Source organism: Melanotaenia boesemani, chromosome 10 (genome assembly GCF_017639745.1).
Source record: "Melanotaenia boesemani isolate fMelBoe1 chromosome 10, fMelBoe1.pri, whole genome shotgun sequence".
NCBI lineage: Eukaryota > Metazoa > Chordata > Actinopteri > Atheriniformes > Melanotaeniidae > Melanotaenia > Melanotaenia boesemani.
The window spans coordinates 17,069,402-17,094,970 of record NC_055691.1 but is presented as its reverse complement, the minus strand read 5'-3'; the positions used below and the strand labels follow the sequence as shown (position 1 = coordinate 17,094,970).

The 25,569-nt window shown below is 37.5% G+C and overlaps 1 protein-coding gene and 1 long non-coding RNA gene across 11 annotated transcripts in view; one reads left to right on the top strand and one right to left on the bottom strand.

Moving 5' to 3' along the window:
• Positions 1-25,569, top strand: part of LOC121648203 (pleckstrin homology domain-containing family A member 7-like) — a 138,066-nt gene that overhangs the window by 40,800 nt on the left and 71,697 nt on the right. The window lies entirely within an intron of this gene.
• Positions 11,217-11,884, bottom strand: LOC121648206. The gene is made up of 2 exons (XR_006011926.1): positions 11,370-11,884; positions 11,217-11,291 (listed from the first exon to the last, which is right to left on the bottom strand). It is a non-coding gene; the product is annotated as an uncharacterized LOC121648206 (long non-coding RNA).

The following is a 25,569-nucleotide window of genomic DNA, read 5'->3' as shown; positions in this document are numbered from 1 at the left end:
TAGGGAGGGCAGCCTTGTGTCTCAGAGTGTCGGGCTGTCACAGCAGCAGCCTTGGATGGGGCGGCACACAGGAGGGAGCTGTCATCGCTGCAGTGTCTTTGATATTCTGTTTTTGTTTGTAGCTGTGATTATGTGGCAGGTGGATTGTGGGTTAACTGTTGAACAAATATGAAAACCACAGGTAGTCAAAGTGCAAAAGCAAAAACTAAAAATATTGTATGTTTTGCAAACAAGTCAAAAAGATCATAGTGGTGGGTTGATATGCATCGAAAGGTAGGAATGTTTTTCTGCAGTTTGATATTAGGAGTATAGGAATAAATTACTGGTTAATCATCCACATTTTTCAACAGCAAAATTAGTCAATTGAACCTTTAAGCCATGTAAAAAAAAAAAAAAGAAAACAAAAATAAACAAACATTTGCCTTTTCTATCGTCTTAAAAGTAAAGTCTTTTTATTACTGCAGTGTAATGATGTCTAAAACTGTATCAAAGACTTAATATCGATGCCTAGCAAATGCCCAAGATGGCGGGGAGTACTTCAAACAGAATCTAGAGGTTTTGATCAGTCTGTTTTCAATTCATAAACTCTTATAGTCTGGATTTAAAAAAATATATTTGTCTCACCAAGTGGCTCATTGTGGCAGCTTCTCACAAGAGGATTTTCTCGCTCCATCATTTCTTTTCATTACATGTTATCATACAGAAGCCTGAATCTCAGATTGATGCTTCAACAACAGCCTTGTTTGCTCAAAGCTAAGTTCAGTAAATTTTCATCAATGTCAGAACTGTCTGATACTGAGCAGGAATTATGCAAGCTCAAAATGAACTTTCAGTAATAAACAATGCCAAAATTGCTTTGAAAAAGTCAGCCTGCTGGTTGTATATCCTGCCTTTGTCAAGACGGACGGGGAAAATGGAATAATGTTCAGTGCCACAAGCTAATTTCATATTCTTAGGTGGGACTCTGTGTGTAAATGTCACCCTTCTTAAAATTCTTGTCTTGTTTCAACCGGTCTGATTTGTGAAATGTGAGTAAATGAAAATAAACAATTTTTTTTCTTCTAAATGTAGCAGAGGGACATTTGAGAGTACAGTGAAGATTTGGTTGTGAAATCCATCACAGAAAACAGATGGTAGTGAATGTATTTTGGTTGTTTTTTTTTTCTTTTAGAATTGATTGGATTTATTCAGATGTAGTGCTAACTGTGGAAAAAGGTGAAAGAATCATGGTTTAGATGTTAGACAACAGCTACAAAGCAAGAACAGTATGAATTCCAATGAGATAGGGTGGTTCTTCCACCACACTGTAAGGCTGCATCTAAAATTTTGTGGGATTTTAGGGTTAACAGGTAGATACAGATGGATGGACTATAGCAGGGCTGCTCAATTCGGTCCTACGAGGGCCGCAATCCAGCAGGTTTTCCATGTATTCCTGCACCAACACACCTGAGCGAGTTTTCAGACCCCTCTAGTGCCTCAAAGCATTTCAAATAAGCGACAAATCCAGCAACTTTTTCTGGTGTTATTGGAGACTTTTGGAGACTGATGTGAAAGCATGTAAGCAAGTACGTTTACTTCTTCGCAATGAGTGCTGGGTGCTTGTTACTGGTGATGCCTGCTGCAGGCCCTTCCCCCAGCCTCGGTCCTCATGCAGCACCCAGTTATGAGCTGCAGTCAGAGCTCCATGATCAGACTAAGTGAGACATGCAAAGCTGAAACTGGCTTTTCCTGCCCTGACTTACCGTCAAATACTAATGCCTGTTAATGAAGAGTGTCGACAAAAAAATAAAAAAAATTAAGCACTGTAACATGTTGTACACTCTTAATTAGAGCTGGAGCTGTTAGTTAAATATTGTTTGTGATTAAAATTCTGTTAATCAAGACAAACTAATTGCAAAGCTCCTAATTAATTTTTTATTTAACTGACTCTCATATATATACATATATATATATATATATATATATATATATATAAATAACAGGTATAAAATGGCATATATATGTGTATATGTATGTATATATATAAATGTGCCAGTCAGTTAAATAAAAAATTAATTAGGTTTGCAATTACTTTGTCTTGATTATAGTAACGAGTAAAGTTCTATGTATTTTTGAGGATGCTGAAAGCTGGTGTATGGGTTTGGGTGCATATTTCTAACACATTCTCTATAAAAAAAAATTCCACTTTCATATGTGTGACTTTGTTGAGTACAGCAATAGTATCTTGGCAGTCAGGCAAGGTGTTAAGTACAGTTTGTTGCAGAAGAAAACAGTAAAGTAGGATAAATGGAACAACCCCAACACATTTCCATTTCATGTTTTCCATTTACCACATTGGCAACAAGAAGAAAGTCTGTCTGACTACAGTCTCATTGGAAAGCATAGGCTACAACAGAACTGGAGTGATTCTTCTTGGTGTCAGTGGGTAAACTACATTTCTCCTTCCACCCTCTAATGAGACTTGAAATGCCATTTTATACCTGTGTTATGCCACAGAGGTCCAGACTTTTAATGTTTCAGCTGCAGGTACTTCTAAAATAGATTTGAGCTCATGTGTCAAGAAAAGTAAAAAGGAGCATATGTGCAACTCGGGATTTAAAGGAAGGAAGGACATTATTTTTAGCTCCTGGATTTTTTTCCGTTCATGAAAAACATTTTTAGTATACAAGAATATTTGGTTTTTATTAATACCCACAATACCCAAGTTGTTGTGGGGTTCGATCTTTCACATTTGTAAAGTCAACTTTCAGTGAATGCTGGTATAGTGGTTAACTCCAACAGTGGAAATGAACAATTTATCAAATTTTGAATTTATGTTGGTAGTTTGTAACTTGCTGGCATGTATCTTGATGTGTTTTTCTTTTTAACATGTCTTTCTAAGCCTGTGGAGGAAAACGTCTGCATTACCTTATTTCATATTACTCTATCTCACTTCTGTCAGTAGGATTTCTTCCGTCTTTCCTTGAATTATTAAAATTTCAAGTAAACAGACTCAAATGTCTGATACTGAAAGAAACTGGAGTGGCAGAAATTTGGGCCAATTCTATAATTAGCCACAGCTTTATAAAGAATAAGAAAAGGCTGAAACCATGTGGTGTCTGCCTGGTTAAGCTGCTGCTGCATCCCCATAATGATTACAAGTGTCCCTAGAAAGAGTTTGGAGTTATTTGGCTTCGCAGAATGTTTTCATGTTTTAGTTTTAACTGCCTTTTGGGAGCGGATAGTCCAGTGCTGAGACTAAGGAGAATCTGGTTATATAATTAAGGGCTGAGGAGGCCTTATGTCAGTGTGTTGTACGGTTTGATTTGGTCTTGCTTAGAAATGTTTAATCACAGAGATTAATGTGGTTCATCACCTAAATTAAACATGGGAGCCATGGGTTTGACTTAGTCACAGTGAATTTCACATGGTGCTACAGTGGATGGTCAGAGAGCAATTTGGTGTTGCTGCATGGCCATTAAAGACAGCTTTTCTTACATGAAACAATAAATTGTACATCTGTCGGCCTCAAGCTAAAAAAAAAAAAAAAGATTAATAGTTTAATAAATAATGTTGTTTATTGTAGAATCATAGCGCTTGTTATTGTGGGAAACGAGTCTTAACTGGGACCAGAGCCAGCTTTTGATACCTGTCACTAATAATTGTTCAGTAATAACTCTATGCAGTTTAAGGGGCTTAGCTATAGACTGGAGATCTTAAAGGTACCACATGTAACAAAACAGAGGTCAGTGTCAGAAAAATTTGATATTTAATCAAAAACTGTGTTTTTATTGGTAGGTAATTACTTTTCTAAAGTACCTGTTTTTTTTATTCTCTTACAGTAAGCCATTTATTTCTGTGCTGTGGGTCCACATACATTCGAGGTCCACGAGGGCTACTTTCCTTCAGGCTTTAAGATTCCTTATCTAACACACCTGATTCAGATGAAGTGGATCCAACTGTTTGTTGTCAGGTTCTGCACATTGACCCATTCATTTGAGTCAAGTGTGTCAAAGCAGGGAAACATCTAAAACCTGCAGGATAGTAGCCCTCAAGAACAAGGGTTTAAGATTGCTGTTATACACACTAGACTGATAAAAGATAGAGCTTCCTGGTTCCATCAGTTAAATCTTTGGATTTGAACTGTATCTCAGGTCTGGACTCAGGTTATCATAACACCCAAAATATGTTTTGTAACCATACTATATACAGCTAAAGAAACAATGACAACAAAAACTTCTGTAATCCATTTAGTTTTTACCTTCATTTCACATGAAATTATGTTTGCAGAATTTCTAAAGGGACTCCACAGTATTGTTCAATTCCAGTGAAAGCAAAGAACCATATTAAACACAGGCCAAACTCACAGCATGATTCTAAAGTGAAAATTTAATAAGTAAGTCTTAAGTAGCAAGAATCCTGAAAGGGGAGAGGAAAAAAAGGATAGCAAGGGGACTGCAAATATCCCCTCTAAAGTTTAGCTTATGTTCCACAGAGATATCACAATAGCTCGCATGCTGTGCAATTTGGTATCTTTCCAGCTGGGCGTGCAGCCTCTCATTTTTTGTAACCTGCCATGTACTGCATGAAAAGCACATTTGGAAAAGGAGGGAGAGGAAAAATCTCTCACTTCTTGAAATTCAAGCAGGTAGTTCTGCAGACGTTATGAATCCAAAGCTGCTTAAACATATGAACATTTTCAAATAATACCTTCCAGTGAGTTATTTGCTTCCTGCACATTTACCATCATTGTACTTCTTTTTTAAAAAAAAATAAACTTTACAAAATGCACTTCTTGCCTTTTTTCTCCTTTAAAGCAGTGACACTTGCTGTCCAGAGTATCTAAGCATAAGTATTGATGGTTGTGACGCTGTGTAGACACAATTGGCTCACTATTCACTGCTAATCTGGTTTGCTGTTTTTAATTTACATTTAAAAAATGATGAGAAATAAAAACAGGGAATGGAAACACTAAAAACTGTGCAAAAAGGGTTTATATAAACAAATTTAACGTGGCTCACAAGATGTTTTTGTTCAGCAGCAAACAATAAACTTACATGTCTGATGGATGTCTTCTTATTATAAGTTATTATAGTTCTAACAACACATGGGACCCTCTGGTCACAGTGAATTTAAAGCCAACTAATATGAGTCTTTAACTGTCTTCTTTGCACTGGTGTTAGTTTGTTGATGTCCATCCATCCATCCATCCATCCATCCATCCAGCCAGCCAGCCAGCCAGCCAGCCCCACTTGCAGATGTTGCAGGGGTGGAATGTATACAGACATTTACTGTGTCACCTTACACTTGCATTGTTGTTTTAATTGTACACCTCTTCCTTTTTATTTACATGCAACTAAAACTTTATCGATAGCTCTTTATATATATATATGTGTATATATATATATATATATATATATATATATATGTATATGTGTGTGTGTGTGTGTGTACATTATTTCACTATGCTTTTAGAGCTCTATTTATCAGACCTTTTTAAGTGCTTAGATTGTTGATCTTCTTTTCGTTCCTTTGCTAGTTTATATTCAGTTACCATGGAGACTTGAGTATACATGCAAGCAAAAACCCTTCCTCTTTTAGATAGGGGCCCGCCAGGATGCTGTCAAGTGTTTTGAGTGTGCATGCATTGCAGACTTTTCACCATTAGCATGTCAGGCTGTCAATCATTGTGCTGACTTCCTCTCGGTTTGCGCAAACACTGCTCCACTGTCATCCACTAACCATTGCAGCAGTAGTGATTTTATTGCAGTAAAACATTTTAATCTCCTCTGCAAAATGCCACTGCTGTTTGGCATTATTTATTGCTATGGGCAAAAGTGGGGACTTATCTAAAGCCAAAAATGGCCTCATCTCAACATTGCCATAGCAACAGAATGCCCCAAAGCATTCTTTTCAAGGCTCTGGGGGGTGGAGGAGTTGCTTCTGCACTGTACCATCACCAGTAACAACAGAGGTGGACGCTACTCTGTCTGCTGCTTCTGATTGGTTGTGATGGATTTCTCTGATACCCACCCTCCTCAAGAAATATAGCCACAATTGAGATAGAATGGTTCATCAGGACTCAAGGACCCCAATCCTGCGCCTTGATGGAGCTGCACTTTACTATCAGAGCCACTTTATAACCATTGTGTACATCTTTGGAAACAGCACTAGCAATATGTCCTTAGGATGGCATTAAAAATATCTTTAAAGGTTGCAAGGATGAAATATATACTGGCTTTTTGTGCAAAATAATTTTTAAATTCTCATAAGTGGCAAGTACAATGGCAGGATGTTTAGTAAATAATTTAAAAAGTTGGTTTAATTCAGGTTTATGAGAAAAAGGAGCAGAAGAACAAGTCTGGGAAGACCACAGAGGTCCTGAGCTGGAGTCAGGGTAGAGACGCAGTGTGTAGCTCATCCTGTCAAACCAATCAAGTGCACTATAAATAGATCTGTCAGTAAACATTTGAGGGGCACAAAGGTTGATTTTCACAGAATCAATAAAAATATGATCACATCAAAGTGAAGGGCAACAACAGGGACTCATGCAGAACATCAGATTTAATTAAAGTGTCTTTGAACAAAGCTTGTCTATCTCTTGTAGACTTGTGGAACATTTGCACTGCTCTCTTTTGCATTAACAAAAGACTTTTTAATGTCAGTTTTAGGAGAAGTCATGCAACTAAATAAAGAGTATAACTCTGTTTATTATCTCTGACATATTTCTGACTGGCTTGTTTATTAGTGTATGGTCTTGGTGGACTGCTTAAACTCAGTACTCTTTAAGGATTAACAAAATTGTCTGAACTAAACTGAAAAGAACATGCTTTGTAAAATTATTTTTTGTCTAAAAAGGATGGCATAATTATCAAATCATTTAAACCCTGTATAAAACTTCACATAATTTAGTGCCCTTTTCCATATTTTACTTCTGAAAGATTGAGCCTCTTTCATTTAAGGCGTATTTATACTCGCGTGGCGTCTAAGTCACCTCCTTAGGTGCTGCGTAGGTCCACAGACGCTCGATGCGCACCTTTTCTAGACCTGACATGCACCCCTGCTACGCAGACGGTTACCCGGAGGTACTCCTATGTGATTGGTCAGTTTCGGATGACGTGTGGCCTGAATATCTGAATCTTCTCGCTGAATTTGTGTGGTAACCAACATTTTGAAAACAATAACAAGTAGATCAGGTTGATGAGAGGCTGATCGAATTATTTCATAGTTGTCTTCCACAAGCTAATAAAAACACTGAACCATACTGGACGCCACTGTTGTTTTAAAACAGAAAATACCTACTGAACACCAAACCCCTAATTGCTCCTGATGGGTCGTGGTTGAGCACATTGCGTGGCAGCTTCCGCCATCAGTGTGTGAATGTGTGTGTGAATGGGTGAATGTGACATAATGTAAAGCACTTTGGGTATAATTCCACGTACAGTAAAGCGCTATGTAAGTACAGACCATTTTTACCATTTTTAATCATTTTAATTCTTCTGAGATAGCGGTGAACCGCAGCTAAAAGTTTGTTAAGGACAGAATCTGTTGACTTAAAGTCATCTGCCACACTGACAAATAATAAACTAGTGGGTAGCAGTTGCTTTGCTGTTGCTCTGCAGTGTCTGCTTCTAACATTTCTTATCCTGTTGGTCCTGACAGCATGTGGTCACGGGAGACTTCCTTTGTTTATACATATGAGAACGCAGAGCAAACACAGCACGAATGCTACAGCCAGTTAATGGTTATATGCCGACAATGACAAAAATGTTAACTGTAGAGAAAACGGGCTGGTAACTGGATAAAGTCACACAGATAATCTTGCAAAAGAGCTTTGTATCGTGAGAAGAATAAAAAGTGAAGATTAAACGTTTACATTAATAATTCAGTATAGGAAATATATATATATAACAGGATTATTAAACACAATAGCCTCAAGAATATAAAAGCAGATATGGTATTTTGGAACCAGAGTAAATGAAGTGGAAGCTCAACTCTTTAGTCTTAGAGAGGCCTAAAGCTTGAAACAACAGAATTAAATCCCATCATATGAAATTGTTCAGCCTCTGATCTGTCTGTAGACACCAACACAGAAAAAAGAATTGATCTTAGAAGTAAACATTTGAGAGATTCTGTCATGTCTCAGGTTCCGTCAGTATAAGTGTGATTCAGAACTTAACTGTGAGAATGCATTGTTCTTTCAGACTGTGCTGACAAGTCTGCCCTGTATTGCAGGTTTCAGGTTTGCATGGGTACTATGACAGTATCATAAGGATCTGACATTTTGGGGGCACTAGAAAGATTTCCAGATGGAAAATCATCTCTAATCTAAAGCATGATCTAGAAGATCAGATCAAAGATTTCATTTGTATTAAAAATTCTGTCAGAATCCAATTGACAGCTCTGGTTTAATTGGTTGGATGCCAAAAACATTTTGTTTTTGTTCTGTTCTTAGCCTGATTATCTAAAGTTTAACAACACATGATTTCGAACAAACTATTGAAGCATCCTTCAACCACTACTGAATTCCAGCCTACTCTGGGATGCCAGAATGACCCGGCTTGTGTTCATGATTGAGCTGTTGACATGCAATACAATAAATTAATATCAACTGACATCCAGCTCTTTGTTTTATTACTTTAGCATTATATGATGTTTTTTTACCCTTCAAATAATTGCTAAAAATATATAAATATGTTTAAAAAACATTTAGTTTAATTTTGTTATATGTTAGCTGATTGGTGAATGGTGAGTGATTGGCTTCTCCTACCACTGCTATGCAGATGACACTCAGCTTTTCCTTTCTTTCCCACCCGAAAACACAACCGTTTCAATGCATGCCTTGCTGATATCTCTGCATGGATGAAGGATCGACAGCTTCAGCTAAATCTGTCCATAGCTACACTCCCTCTAGACCAGGGGTGCCCAAGTTCGGTCCTCGAGATCTACCATCCTGCAACTTTTAGATGCAACCCTTCTCCAACACACCTGAATCAAATGACTGGCTCGTTACCAGGATTCTGCAGAGCTGAATGACATGCAGATGACATCTGATTGAAGTGTGTTGGAGAAGGGTTGCATCTAGGGCTGGGCGATTAATCGATAAAATCGATAAATCGAATTTTCCATTTCTGGAGATTAATTTTTTTGAAAATCGGGATTTTTTTCCATGGTTAGTTAGCAGCAGACGTAGCCCTCCCTCCACACCAGAACGTTTGTCTGACAGATTTTTAGTAAAGTGACCCTTCACTCACGCCTGGGATTTAGCTGTGCGTATAACTGCAGTGAGAAATGCTGCTCTCTATGAGATGCAGAAATCAACTTAACCCACAAACCCTAGTTAAGAGACAACCTTCATCAGGGGAATTATTTCTGCAGTGGATCCTGTATGATAAGGATCCAGATGGAAAGAGATCACGGATGCATTGTGTCGCATATTTCAATGTAAGATATGAAGTCGTTTATATGGTGGAAGAGCCATGACATTATGTGCTTTAGTTTTGCTAGCATTCATCTATATAAACAAATGAATGTTTTTAATAAGTTATGTTTTGTAAAAGAAAAGGAAAAAAAATCGATTAAAATCGGAAATCGGATTTGGTTATAAAAAATCGGAGATTTTATTTTTAGGCCATATCGCCCAGCCCTAGTTGCATCTAAAAGTTGCAGGATGGTAGATCTCGAGGACCGAACTTGGGCACCCCTGCTCTAAACAGTTACGCTCTGCCAGTGAAAGACACCTAGTGCTCCCACCACAACGTGGCGCAAAATCAGTAGCTAGACTCTTTTCCTCTGTTGTTCCCCGGAGATGGAACGATCTACTAAACTCTGTCTGATCTGCAGAGGCCTTGTTCACTTTTAAGAGCAAGCTAAAGACTCACCTGTTTAAGGAGCATTTCCTCACTTAGCTTAACTCTTCTTCTCATCAGAATGAGTTAAAAAGATTTGACCAGCTCTTTGGATCAACTCAGCACTGAATAAGCTGTGTGCACTTATGCCCAAGATGATGTGTGATGAATTTGTGATCTTGTATTTAAACACAGGACTATTATAGAAAAAAAAAAAAGAAAGCACTGCCTCTAGCATCTGAATCCAATTGGACTCACAGCAGTCTGACTACCACTTAATTATGATGTCCCCTCCTGTTTGAATTCTTGCTTGTGTTGTTCTTACTCTCAAATGTAAGTCAATTTGGAGAAAAGTGTCTGCCAAATGACTGTAGCATAGAATAGAAGTATTTGAAGCCCCATACAAGCCCCAAGTAATCCCACATGCTTATCAATTAAATATATATTTAATGAAGCTTTGTCTACTTCTGAATGAAAAAAAGTTTCAAAGGCAAAAGAAATTGGCTGTAAATGCCACCTATATTTTTGGCTGTGTTAGCACAGTGTCAAAATGACCTCTTGGTCTTGGTGGTTCTGGGGGTGTATTGGAATGTTGTTCTAGGGTTCTAAATCATTTTAGGTGGGGAACTGAATCATCCTCAAAACCCAATCACTTGTTTCTTGTTCCACTTTTTGAGAATTTCTGAAAATGTGATCAAAAATTTGTCAGTTGCTTTTTGAGTTATGTTGCTAACAGACAGATGGACACACAGGCAGACGAATGTATGCCATTGAAAACATAACCCCAGTAATTATCTAACAGGGTTAAGTGAAGTCATGCATCAGATTATAAACCCCACATACTGCAGGTAGCTTTTTTTTGTCTCTTGAGCTTTTTAAGACTGAGAACAGCTACTTAAGTGATTCGGCACCAGTGACACATCTCTGCTCCACTTTATCTTTTGACCTGCACCCACGTAGCCCAGCAGAGCTGAAGAGCTGCCAGTAGATGACATGACTTATTACTATCTGATTATGTTAATTTTGTACTCCGTGTGTGTGTCTCTCATTGTTTCCCTTCATTATTGTATAACCCCATTCTCTCTGTTTGTTTGACTTACACAAGTTAATTATTTATGTTTAAATGCTTAAAAATGACAATGGCATCTAAAAATAGCCTCTCAAGCAGCTTTAAATTCTTTCACAATGAATTTTTTTGCCATGAAAGCCCAAACTTAAGTGTGAAGACCAATTCTAAATCAGTTCAGGCACTTTCATAATGGGCCTAAGCATTGTTCACTCAGTTAAACTCTTCCCCCAATCAGAAGGCTTTATTTCTACAGCCATTCTGGTTTGTACTAATGTGTCACAAACCCGGAGATTGGACTCAAAAGAATCAGGATTCCAGTGAAAGGTAAAAAGGAATTTATTTGAACAATGTAAATGTGCACTGGTGATCTATCCGGTCTCGTTCGGTCAGCTCTTCTGTGGGGGGGTATGAGAACAGGTGTTAGGAGGCAGGGAGTCTGTGATAATGATGCAGGATGTTACAAATCCACGTACCGGGTGCTGTAGTGCAGTTTGGTGAGATCGTACAGGCAGAACCCGGGAAGCCGGACGGGGAGTCCACTGGAGTGGGTGGATAACTGCTGGGTAAAGAACAGGTTAGTGGGGGAATAACTGGCGGGGGTCAGGGTCTCCAACCCACGGAAGTGGGTGATAATGAATATCTCCGTCTGGGCAGAGTAGATTATTCCGTGATCCAAAATCCACATCCAAAAACCAGTCCAGGGGTCAATAATCCAGAAATCCAATAACAAACAGAGATACCAGTCAGGGGGCAGGCAGAGACGATGGTCCAGGTCCAAAACAAGGTCAACAACAGGCAGGTAGGCAGGCAGACAGGTAGAACAACGGCTGGAAACGTGCAGGGTAGAACCAAGACGATCTGGCGAAGAAACGCTGTCACAGGCAGGTATTTAAAGGGCATCAAACAGGTGAAGCGTATTACCAATCAGAGTGGGAAAATTAGGTTGCGTTCAGGGAGGCTGGGAAGTCCGACCCTTATCAGACGGATCATTACACTAATGCATATTATATTTTCATTATTTCTGGAATAAGACATTTAATGGGCACTCGGCTCCTCGGCCTGGCTAGGAGCGGCTCTAATTAGAGTCAGTCAGGCACCGAGGCATGGAGCCAAACGTCACAGCCGATTTAAATGTGGGCAAGTGTTGAACACAGAGTGATCTGATTTGTGTACAGCTAACAGGAAATGCTCCTGCAATTGGTCTGGGTATTTAAAATGCTTTTACTCTCAAAGTATGTCATGGATGTTTAAGACCAACAGCATAGGTGTTAGCATAAATGCATGCATTTTTACATCCGCATTCAAAACAGCAAGTGTGTTGATATCTAGTTGAAGGTACGTAAAGTAAAACTCAGTTCCAGACTAGGAAAAAAGTTTCAAAGTTTTTCATCCTCGAGACACTGCAGGGCAATGGCGGCTCCAGGAATGTACATATTAAATGTTGCTGTGGCACCACAAGAAGTCAGAAACATTTTTTAAGGTGATAAAGTTACATAGTACTACTTTAATTTTTAATATACACAGTTTTTTTGTTTGTGAGTATCCCTTTTTTTTTTCTTTTGTAATTGTTTTGCCTAAACTAGCCAGAGGAAAATCAATACACCCATTGTCCTTTTTTTAAGAGCGCTCTGCTATTTTTAATGTCCAAATTGAATTTGAACTTCATGGTTTGGTTTTTGTCATCCAACCAATCATATGGGCAGAAATGGCTATCCCTGGTAACCAAGAAAATGGGATATAGACTTGATCGGTCTGTAAATCCCAGGCTGTAGGGTATGATAAATCTACAATGATTAGAACAAAGAAAGAAAAGTCCATTTAAAGGGAGCAGGTTGGAGCAGACATTAAATAGCTGCTGGTAATAACATTAATGGTGTGATGGTGATAAAGCGGTAGCACTCTGTTAAAATTAAAATGACCCACAGTCTGCAGGTAGTCTCAAATAACACGCAGTGAGCTTCGGGGCTAATTGTCCAGTGCCATACAAAAATATATATTGCAAAGGAGCAGTTAGTTTGTCATAAAATGGCAGTGAAGGCAGAGGTGTGTTGTTGAGACATAATCATAGAAAAAAAGATGAAAATTATGGCAGGAAGCTCTCCTGATCACCCATGTGTACACATGCAATAACGCTGAAAAGTTATCATTTGAATTAAATTGAAATGCCATTGAAAATGGGTTAATATCCTATGAGCCAAAAAGTTTATTGAAGGAGAATGTGAAATTGTTTGCTCCAGGTTGCTGTCCAATCTAATAGCTGTTTGGCCATTTCCCTATAAACCACAAATGTCAACATGCTGGTTGCGCTGGAATAAAAGTCAGGCCATCACCAAAGTCAATAGGATTCATCCTCTGGGAATTACAAATGTCTGCAGTAAATATCAATACATGCAGAAATTTCTTTTATTGTGGACCAAAGTAGTTACATAACCATTCCCTCTGTTAGCTCATCAATGTTGCACAAGGGTGGGTGTTTGCTGCAGATATCTCATGTGGGAGACAAAAATGAAGGCTGTCATTCAGTGTGGTTGACAATAGGTACAACATCTGTTCAACCTGGCAACACTGATGATGAAATGCGGTTTGTGAAATGAGATTTAGTGAGAGCAAAATTCAGGCTTCAGCAAAAATAAATCTGACAGAGCCATAAACAGATGTTTGGAACAAAACATCCCCAGACTTGCAATAAATAACAAAAAGGCAACCAGCTGAAACAGGGGTATATTGGCAGGTACACGTGGTTTTCATCACCAGCCATGTGGTGAAAATGGTTGGTTACTTTCCATTTAAAGTGGTTGCTTCAGGTTGAAAGGCTTTAATAATAAATGATACATAAAGGAGAATGTTGGAGTGAAACAATTCAGATTTTATTGAAACATTCACGGCGTCATTTAATGTTCTTTCTCAGTCAAGACAATTGCTTGTGTTCATTCACACACAGAGTAATCCTCTGGGTGGGGGGGTTTATGATTAAACATAATCATCACTACACATCTAACATTATCAACTTTACAGCCTGTTGGATGACGAAATATGATCCAGTGTTGTTGATAATTTATTAACGGGAAGACACAGACGTGTGGTGCGACAACAGTACAAAGAACAAACCACAAAGTTCCGCAGTAACATCAGTTCGTTCCGAGTCACTCTCTTTCCACATAGCGTCAACATGAAAAGAGCCATGCCCCTTAACTTCCAGCCTATCAGAGACTTTAAATGAGACGCATCATCAAGTACATCATTGATTGAGCTTCTGACATGTTCAGTGACACTCTGTAAATGTCACTACTATAGTAACAGAATATTTTTATCTCAGTTGAACTGATCTGTGAGAACAACCACAAAGTAGTCGTGCATAGGGCACCCAAATGGCTGGTGTATTTAGCTAAAATAAGAAGTACAGGTAAAATAAAATAAATATTGGGCACTTCTGCATGGTCTGGGCTCTGGAAGCAGGTTGTCTATGCCAGGGATGTCACTGATGCCCGTGTCTGCCTCAGTAATACTGGCATCGTGTTGTTTTTAGTTTGTCAGTTCTGCTGAGTGACTAGCCTGGCTTTGTCAGTGTTGTTCTGTATTTGACTGGGTCAAAGTGAAACTAAAGATGGGGAAATTGTCTGACAACATAAAAGCACTATGATGTAATAAGCATATTTGTGCTTTCTGTATCAGGTGCTGGGCCTCTAAGGTCATGCAGTGTATTCTAGTTGTTTCCTGTCTTGGGAATAATCAGTGGCTGTAACGAAGATGTGCCTGAGCAGGAGTTGAGTCAGTGATGAGCTAAATGATTGATTGTACAAGCTTTAGTGTTCAAGGGGGTTCTGGTTAAAAAGGAAAAACAACAATATACCGTCCTAAAAAGAATTTAAGTTTTATCCTCCTCCTTTGCTTTTTTTCTTTTCCATGTTAGTGAGAAAAAACAAAACAAAACAAAACCGCCTTAATTTGATAATTCTGTTGGTCTTATTGACTGTCTATTATCAAGATTGCTACCAGTGATTCCACTATAGAAATCCAGACATCTGTCCCCTTCCCCTCAAGTCTGGGACCAAGAAAGACAAAAGGAAAGCAACCCCCGTTTGATTATTTACACTTGAAAAGTCAAGAGTCACATGTCTGGCGTAATATCTGCTCCTGGATTATATTTACTAAAAGAAGACAAATTTGTCCATCCTTCTCTCAGTTCAAATGTATTAATTGTTTTATCAGTTTAATTCAAATCCAAGTTCCAAACTACATCCAAATTGCATTATTTCTGTTGATTTGATGCTTTATTTTATATTTTCCTATTTTCATTGTCTAATTCATGATAATCTTTATCTTTTCAAAATTGAAATCCTGGTCTTGCTATAAAGTGGATGTGATTCCCTCTTCAATGTGTTTTTTTTTTATAAAAACAAGTAATGAACACACAGCCTTGATGGTAAATGAACTTGTACTTATATAGCGATCTGGTGCAAGGTGCAGATGTATCTCCAGGTAGCCCTTTTTGTGTTCTAGAGAAAAATCCAATTTATGCACTTTCGCTTTTCCAAGTAACCTAATTCTCAAAATAGTTTTATGTAACCTTCACAAGTCGAGACGTTAACAGTTAAAAGTTAATGTTTACAATGCATTCATAGCAACATATTCATAATTAAATAGATTTTGTAAAAGTGTTTTTAATTTGGTCTCCTAAGTGAGAAATGTGGATTTTAAAAAAGCAGCTAAAATATGTCAAAAAGTTGAGAATTTACATGGCACATTTAAGAGTTATTTCCTGTATCTGTGTTATGTGGTGACACACTGACACGCCTCCTCAGGAGACTAGTGTGGGGTTTGTTCCCTCCAATTTCTGTCCTATTCCTCTACCTCGCTGTGTCTGAAGTAAATATTGAACATTTCTTCAATCCACACATCTGCCCCACATTCTCAATTTAGATATTATTTTAAAGACAGATAAATTATAATAAGATTTATAAAGACTTTATTAGTAAAACACTCTTGTGTGATGTGGCAGATAAAGAAAATATGAATACATTATGCAAATATAACCTACATTCAGGTAAAACTGATGTTTCTGTCCCACTTACCTCTCAAGATACTGTATTATTACGCACAATTTCTACAGATATGAGGATGCAGGACTTCATTAGTGCAGTTTTGTAATGTGCCATCTTGTGTCTTTAGACTCTTTCACACATCTGCTGCTTTCCATTGATCATGTGCTGGTGTAATGTGTGAATTAGCCCCTGGTGGTTTTTTCTTAACATTTCCTGAGGCAGTCTGACTGGGTAAGACCTGGTAACTAATACAAATTATTCTTATCACAGCATGAGTGTGAACTGCTGCAGTCACATTAGTTGTGTCCCAGTTCAGGATATACACACTTCAGAGTTCACAGACTACAGCTGCTTACCGTTCATGAAATGAGACATGCTATATAGCCAACAAGAATTTCCCATAGCAGCCACGTAGGATGACAGAAAACCAAAAGCTAATGATAATCATGTGTTCTTTTAATTCCAGCATCTCAGCCACTTGAATCAAAAGTGTTAGAGTTGTAGTTTAAGCTTCTCTACATAGTTATGAACATACTATGTAAAATTAACCCCAAACATCACGGAACACAAAAATTATATTTTCTTACAGCAATAATAAAAAAAAAATGGGGGCAGCACAAATCAGTTCTACTTAGGGCACGAAATAGCAGCTAACACTGGCCCTGAGTATTGATTCTTTGGGTGCATAATGTTGCTGAACATAGACCTGACCAACTGCAGGAACCTCAGATCATAGCACTGCCCCACTAGGCATGATGGATGAATCACACAATCTGCCTCTGTTCTTACCCTGATGCCCCCATCAATCTAGAACTGGGTAAGCCTGGACTCATCAGACCATTTGACCTTCTTCCATTGCTCCCTAGCAAACTCAAGCCTTTTTCTCCAGTTAGCCTCACTTTTCTTAAAGCTACATAGCTGTTCAGTTGAAATCCTTTCAGTTCCCTTCACATTATAATAATACATTATATTGTGTCCATTATTCATTCACTGTGGCAGACTGACGGAAATGTGGCAGCCTATCCACGCCAACAGCCTCTCCGACTGCCACCGAACATTCATCCATAAACCAGCGATGGAAGGAAACTGTTATAGGACAACCTGTTAGTGCTCTATCACCTCAGCTACTACCTGCCCCAAGCACGTGGTGCGTGTGAAATACTCTCACTTTTGCTATTAAGTTTTAATGTTGTTTTTTTTTTTTTTTTTTTTTAATGATTTGATTTCACCAAATGTTTTAAGTGATTGCCACTCAAGATTGTTCAAAATTATTCTCTGACTACATTTTGATGATGGTTTCCCACTAACCTTCCAGTTTTTAATAAAGCAATGGACAAGTTTTAACTTAATTTTAGTAGTTTCTGCGTAGATGTTTCTTTGATTGATGACATCAGATTATGTCTCGTATGGCATGGTTGTTTTAGAAATGAGAAGCTACTCACTGCATCAGATTGGGTTAAATAAGTTGTTGCAACTGAAAGGTAATTATCCATGCAGTAATTATCCAATATGAGTTTCTTATCTGTTTGCTTAGTTAAATCCAGGTGCTGACTATTTTTTTTTCTTTTTTTGGATGGGCTGGGTACATTCAAAGGATCATGTTTATCAACTGTTTTAACTTTTAATAATGGAAAGACATCACTTTAAGAGATTAATGAGCACATAAATGTTTTGTATGTCCCATGTGAAAGAAAGAGGCTCACTGCTGTTCCTGGCCTCACCTCTTAACCTGATCAAACCTCGGTGTACCTTCATCAAATCAAACAAGAAAGCAATTCTGAATGCTTCTAAGACTGAAAGTGAGAGGGAGATGGACTGTGAGAAAATCACAGAGGCTGTCTGTGTTTGTGATGTGTGTGTGGGTCAGTGGTAGTTCATGGCTGTAAATACCTGAACCAGAGTGTGGCAGCAGCATGAAGCTGAACCCAATGTGTCAGTACCTCAAGCTCACCAAGCCGAGGAAGGAATTTACTGGCAGCATCGGCCTGCTAAGAATTCAGCTGGGTGACTCAAAGACTGTGTGTGTGTGTTCGTGTGTGTTTGTCATGGTCAGATTGTATTTCATCTTTTTACCCCTTGGCCAATAATAAGACCACGCTACCATGCTGGCACTCCCTTCTCCTTGTTACAGACAGGATAAGTGTGCAGTGCATGCAGGATTTGCTTGTATTCACGTTTCGAGGAGAACAGAAGTCATGAAGCCAAAGCGCTGACCTTGGATACAGGTAAAACAGAAAACAAACAAAGTATACAAAAACAGCACTATGGACTTTTTGAGTGCTGCTTTTCATTATGCTGAGGAAGCTTCCTGCATCTTCTGACTATTTTTGCAGTGCCAGCGGTAGAAGGTGGAGGTTGGCTCTAATGTTACTGCAGCAGAAGTGAGCTGCTGGCAGGGCTGCTCCGTCTTTTCTGCCAGCCAAAAGGAGGGCAAAGCATCTGCATATATTGGTTGAACTATTTTAGTTAGCATGCTCAGTAGCTCTGCTAATTAAAGTTTCAGCTCTGCCACTATGGGTAATAAGTTGCTGGACAGGGTAATGTAATGGGCTGTTCATTTTATTAGGGTTTGTTTGACACAACCTGGTGGTGCTGATGTAAAAATAGGCACATATAAATTGTTCTGCAATTGCTCTGCATTTGGTCACTTGTTGTGTGTGTGTATATATATATATATATATATATATATATATATATATATATATATATATATATATATATCCTTGGGACTAAAATCCAGTGTTTCCTCTGCCATGAAAACATGTCATTTCTCTTATGCTATCTTTATGTACAGTGTTCTTCCCTGATGCGAACACACCACCATCAGCTGAAAGCTATGATTTTATGGGTCCCTGCTGGTAGCTGCAACCTTTCAGGAACTATTTCAAACATTGACACCTAAGGGTTTGGCTGTATTTTAACCCTCAAAACTCTACTAAATGTACTAAAAATTGCCTTCCAATATTTCACCAATCTAGAACAGAGCCAAAACACGTGAATCAAAGTCGATTTGATTGTCTTTCATCTTTTGCAGATTGGACTTTTTTTTTCAATTGATTTTGGCTAATTTGGATTTGCACAAAGAGTGGTTCTCCCAGATCCAGCTCCCATGCATATTTAATTTAGGAAATGGAAACACAATTCAATGCAGGAATTTCACTTAACATTAATAAAACTGCACCCTTTTTGTTGGGTTAAAATGCTGTGTGGTGTTAATTATCATATGGGAGTGTTTGTTAGGTAAATATAATCCAGAGTTCTTAATATAGTGCCTAACCTGTAGATTTAAGAAAAAATGGGATTTGGGGAGATAGAACTTCTCAGACAGCTGGTCAAAAGAGGCAAACATGTTTTCTGTATACATGCCATTAAAGCCTTTTAGGCCTTTTTATGCCAGATATTAAAGGCAGCATCATGCACTGAAGGCGCAAAGAGGTAATTGGACATGATTGGACTAAAAAAGGCTAAAAGTTTCCAGGGTAAAATGTTTTTAAATCTTTTTTGATTGCTTAACCATAAAGTTAACATGTGGCATAGTCCTTGGAGGTGTTGCTGCACCCTTTATGGCTGGTAGGGAAACTGAGGCGCCTGAGTGATTCTCCATTTTAGCCTAAGCTGGGCAATCCTTAGCTTGGTAATAATAGGACATACAGTATAAATTGGTGGCCCAATAATAGAGACGGAAGTTAGGGAGAGCCAATCCACCATCTGTTTTTGCTTTTTGCAAATGTTTACGTAACCTTGACTATTTGTTGTTCCAGACATATGACAAATTGACAGAATCCAGTAAAAAAAACAAACAAACAAAACTACAACAACAACAAAAATTTAGGAATAAACATGGGCAAACATTGAAACAAGTACAAAAAATTGTAGAGAATGTACATTTTAATTGAATTAACACTACCTATTAGAGCGGTTGGAAGAAGAGACCACCTAGACAAGTCTTGCTGGGACTGTTTTAGTAGTTTCTCAAAGTTGTGTAAACGTAGTTCTACAGAGCTCTTTGTAACAGAGATTCCAAGATAATTAAAACTGTCTTCATCAATTTGAAATGGGGATCCAAGTCTCTGAAGTACTGTGATGTCCATCTTAAGAGGTAATTACACACTTTTGTGGAAGTTTAAATTATACCCTGATATGTCTCCAAAACGCTGCAAAAGATTAAGAACATATGGAATTATGGTTTCTACTCTGGACACTAACAGAAGAAGATCATCCCCATAAAGCAAAACCTTATGTTCCATGTTGCCTCGAACAATCCTTGTAATTGAAGTGCTATAGCTATAGCTAAAGGTTTGATTGCTAATGCAAAAAGAAGTGAGCTGCGAGGACAGCCCTGTTGTGTTCCATAGTGTAACAGATGAAGAGCCTTAAAAAAAAATTTCCCCTCAAAATTCTGTATTTTTTGCATCATTAATAACACACACACACACACACACACACAAACAATATATATATATATATATATATATATATATATATAGTTTTGTGACAGGAAGCTGCTCAGTCAGAATACGTTTGTTTCTCTTCTAACTTTTCTTGTTCATTTGGCTCAGACACCATTAAAAACTCTTAGATTAGTAGGGAAAGCAAAACATATCCTCATATGAGCCAATAACACGATATTCCACGTTTTACAACTAGTTCCATTTTTAATGTAATATTCTGTGTTTTCCCCAATGTGAAAATCATTAGACCTTATGGCTGTAGCATTGGCAGGTAACACAGGTGAGGTGTCTCGGTAATGTCCAGGATTACCTAATCTGCCAACACTGCAGTCAGTCTCCTTTTACTCTTTGCTCTGTCTGCCTGTGCAGTCCTACACAGAGCTGTACAAAAAAGGCATCCACAATATGCTTCCTGTTGCCATAATTTGATGAAAACATTTTTATTATAATTCAAGCTGTGTTCATTTTATTTCCCAGTGATTGTATGTTCTCCATTGATGATCAAGGAAAGAAACATTTTTTTTAAATTTACTTCTCCTTGCTCTCTGTCCTACACCCATGATGCTTCATCTTAAACTTATCTGGATTTTATTATTTATTCTGGGCATTGTTTGGGTCTTTAAAAGCTCACTCTGTTCCTCCCAGATGAAGACCACTTTTATGCTATCAGAAATATCAAAAAATCATTCCAGCATCTACACTGGTATTTTCTGTTTTCACAAGAAAAGAAAAGTGATTAGAAAACCTAAAGAAAAGAAAGCTATATTAATATAAACTCCGCTACTTCAAAAAACTATCACTGGTGCAGTCCCAATCTATATTTCATATGTTGTTGACAAATTCTGTTGAGAAGATCCAAAGCTTTCATTCTGAAACAAGCTGGTAGAAACAAGCAAATCTACACGTTTAGTGTGACTATAATGTTTTCAACATTGGTGATGAATGCCAAGAATAATAAAAATGTCTGAAAATAGTCATTTTATTTCTTTTTTGAAAAATCAGATTTGCTTTTTGTTTGTTTTGTCAAGTTTTCTTTAACGTGTGCCAGTTTTCCGAGTAGCAGCTAAGAACTTTTTTTTTATTTTTTATGGCTCAAAGCAGCACCCTTCCAGTGTGTGGTGCTCTAGGCAGCCACATAGTATATGGCTTATGCCTGTTGGTATCTTTGGTTTTGTAAAAATATTTCCAGTAACATATTGTTAGTGTGAGAGGCCAAAAACCATATCAAGGGGCTCTTTTTGCTCTCATTGGTTGTTAGTAATCTGATCTATGGTGCCAGCAGCCCACTCTGTAACCAGAAAATGGACAGTGATAATATTTTAATCTATATTTGTGCTGCAGCCAAATCAGGACCCCTCTTGCAGCTGTTGCATTGTGCAAATCATTTATGTGATGTTTATTTAAATGCTAAGCTGTGTGCTGGAGTGTCATTTAGCGCTTGGCTGCGCTTAGCGTGTGACTTTTCATTGCTCAGTGAAAATTCCTGTGCATTTTTTTATTTTTTTTAGTTTAGTGAATGGACATGAGCAGTGTCAGTCTGTGAGCCCTTCAATACATTTGGAATAATCTTGTCAGATAGGCTTCCCATAAGCATATTTGATCAATTTGTCTGGAAAACAAGAGAATTTGGGCTTTAGAGCAGGATCTTCTTCTCATGTATTGATTATTTTAAAGCTTTTTTAACAGTTAAGTTATAAGAATTTGTATGTGGTTAGTAATAATAATAGAGTTGCACTCTCAGATAACATAAAGACACAATCATAAATGGACAGTGGCTTTTAATGTTTTTTTAAAAACACACTCTCACCCACACATATTCAAAAAATAGGCATCATTTCTTTCTCTCTTCACACCTCATGCACACTCTGGTACACTGTTAAACATGCACAGTGTGCTCCGAATGGAATGACCTTGCTGTGTTTTCCATACACTGCACCGGCAGCACTCCTCTCTCCCCTCCCTCCCTCTCTGCACTTCAAACACATTTCATCTGGAAAATCCCTTTAAATAGAAATGACCTTTGACTTGAGCGAACACCCACTCGTCACCTCATTTTTAAACACTCTGTTACACATCTGTTAAAACAAAGGCAGGGTGTGAAATCCAAATGATTGTAAGACAAATGCATTTATGTGAGTGGCAGTCATCCAGCTGCTCTGCTCTTTGTATCATCAGTCACAGTCAGACGGAGGCGTGGCTTACTGTTTATAGTGACACTCTCATTAGTCTCTCATCAATGACAAGAGAAGCCTAATTAAGAACTAATTAATTAAAATATATAGGATATATTTTGGAGCCCAATATTGAGCTAAATTTTATTGATTTGTTTCTAATAAAGGCTCTTCTTGTCCCCACCCAAAAATCCTAACGTATTATGCTGATCGATATTTAAGAAATCAATGTTGATGTCTGACTATAAAGGTGCTGGCACTGTTTCACTGAGAGGCCACATTGATTATCAAGTTGTGCCAGCTCCTTTTGGCAAGAGGACAGAACAGAAAAAAAAAACAAACAGATTTTAATTTGGTTTCGAAATTAGTTTGTAACCTTTTACGTCGTCAGTCAATTTTCTGATTAGCTGACCTGATTTATGAGTGAAAATGTTCCTCAAATTTCCACAAAACAATTCATACATTAGTTGTAATGTCAGTTTATTTAGCTGCTTAATGTTTCTTTTTCTTAGAAGCCTGCTAAATGGCTAATCCTCTAATCATTAATTCACCACTTAGTCGTAATGTGCTTAAGTTGGCAACACAGGGTGAGCAGGAGCAAAAACAGTTAGAGGTCTTGAGGAACATATAGAAACCCAAATCATGTGACCAGCAGGTGCAATGGCAGTCTGTCAGTGAGAGGGAGATCATGTGTGGTATGTACAGGGGTGCCGCCAGGAAATCTGGGCCCTATGAAAGATAATGCTTAATAATTTTCTTATATATTTTTATATCTCAATGGGCCCCTATCAAGTCGTGGGCCCTTGGAATCTTCCTAACTTTTCCCCCCCATACGGCGCCCCTGGGTATGTATGATCATGTGTGTTTGCATGAGAGTTGGGTTGAGCTGTGCAAGTGCTGTCATGGACATCATGGTGTTTATGTAACCCTAGAGCTTTACCACCCGTCCCCCTTAAATGTCATGTGTACATCGACAGTGTTAGAAAAGTCCAACATGGACACGGGGAGAACTCCAGCGGACAGCGGTCAGGATTGTCTTGTAGGAGAAAGGCTCAGTTTGTTTCTTTGATATCAGATCTTGCTTTTACTGAGGTTGCTTCAGCTGCCCTGATGAGTGAAGATTAATAAGACCAAAAGCAGAAAAAATTAAGTGTTTAACCTGCATTAAAGGCAAAGTGAAACTTGGAGCTTTGCTTCTTCTTAGATGACAATGTATTGAGTCATTTGTCTGAACAGCTTGTGTGGGGGTCTCTTTGTTCAGAGGTTACAGACTAGTACACACAGGTTTTCAGCTATTTTCTTTTAGATGTTTTAGCGACATAAAAAAGTTCAAATTTCATGACTGATGTGAATTCTGTTAAAGGGAGAGATGTCGGCACAGTGATGATGAATCACCGATGTTTGCGTTGAATAAAAAGAAGAAAAAACCCAAAACACTAGAACTTTTTAATCTCCTTAGAGAGTTAATAAAGTATTTTTCATTTAATTTCAATATTCCAGAATTATTGTCAGACCTATTTATAATACACAAGCTTTAACATAAACAAAGTAGAACATTATAATCTAATATTTATGCTATGTAACATAGGGTATAGCTGTTTACTTTCTTGTCTCGTTTTGGTAGGGTTTTGACAGCACTTAAAACTTGTAATTTCTAAAAATAGTTTCATAGTTTTAAATTCAGGGAATAAAGATGAATTTTTCATTCCAGGAATACAGATAAATAATATACTAAAAATGTGGCAACAGGAAGTTAAAACTTCATGAGCGAAAAAAAAAAACCCATCAAATTCAAATTTTTATTCATAAAGTCTTATTTATATAACCTTCAAACATGTCTGCAGAAAATCTTTTAGATTTCAGTTTTGATTTGCTGTGCTACATGTAATTATTGGTTAAAACCCTCTACTCATCTTGAGCAGCTGCCTGATCAAAATGACAACAGAGCAAAGGAGGATCTGCTGCATGTGTTTGCTTTGCCACAAAACAAATACACAAGTCAGTCACTGTGTTTCTTTTATGTATTTATACTGACAAATTCATTCTGGAGGGGGGTACCATGTTGGACATAGGTCTTTACCAAACCTTAGGCATACTTGACAACACCTAAATGGCTTTACATTGAATTGCAAATTAGGGCTGGGCAATATATCGAGATTTTCAAATATATCGAGACTTTATCAGACGCAATATAGAAGGAAGGAATATCGTTTATATCGAGATATCTTGTTTTGAGTTAGAACCATCTTCTCTTTTCTTTTTGCATAGCTGTAATTTTGTTATGGTCATTGAAAAGTATTTTTAATTTATTTTGTTTTAGGAGCATTTCATTTAACATAAAGGTACTTTAATTTCAGTCAGCTGTTTTAATGCACAAGTGCTGCTGATCCTTAATAAAAGTGTATTTAGCACTGAAGGCTGTAAATTAGAGCTGTCTATTTGGTTACTTGACAAAAAAAATATATACATCGAGATATATATCGTATATCGTGATTAAGTTAAAAAATATCGAGATATAAGATTTGGTTAGTTTTCATTCTTTATTTGGATAATCTTTGTGTTGTTTTTGTCTCATAAATGAATTAAATAAACTAGGTATAAATTATGTGTATAATCATATAAGAACTCGACTTTGTTAAAAATTTGTATCTCACTGTCAAATAGAAATACTGTGCTGACTAAATTAGTTTTCTATTTTATATAAAAAAATTTTGCCTTTCTAAAATTAACTTAAAAAAAATCCTAATTGCAACATGACATATAGAACTGTTTTACTTTTTACACCATGCATATAAAGTTGCTTGTATAGTTTTACTCTTAAAATGGTATTTTAATAAAATTGTGTATTTTTTCTGCAGCTTTCTTAACCATCTGATGCATGAATTATTAAAAAAACAGAGGTACACTTTTTCACATTCAGTATTTTACTTCTACAGACATGTTGAGTGATGCTTTCTTTTTTAATCTTATTTGACTTTTTGTTAATTTTATTTATATATTAGAATTTTT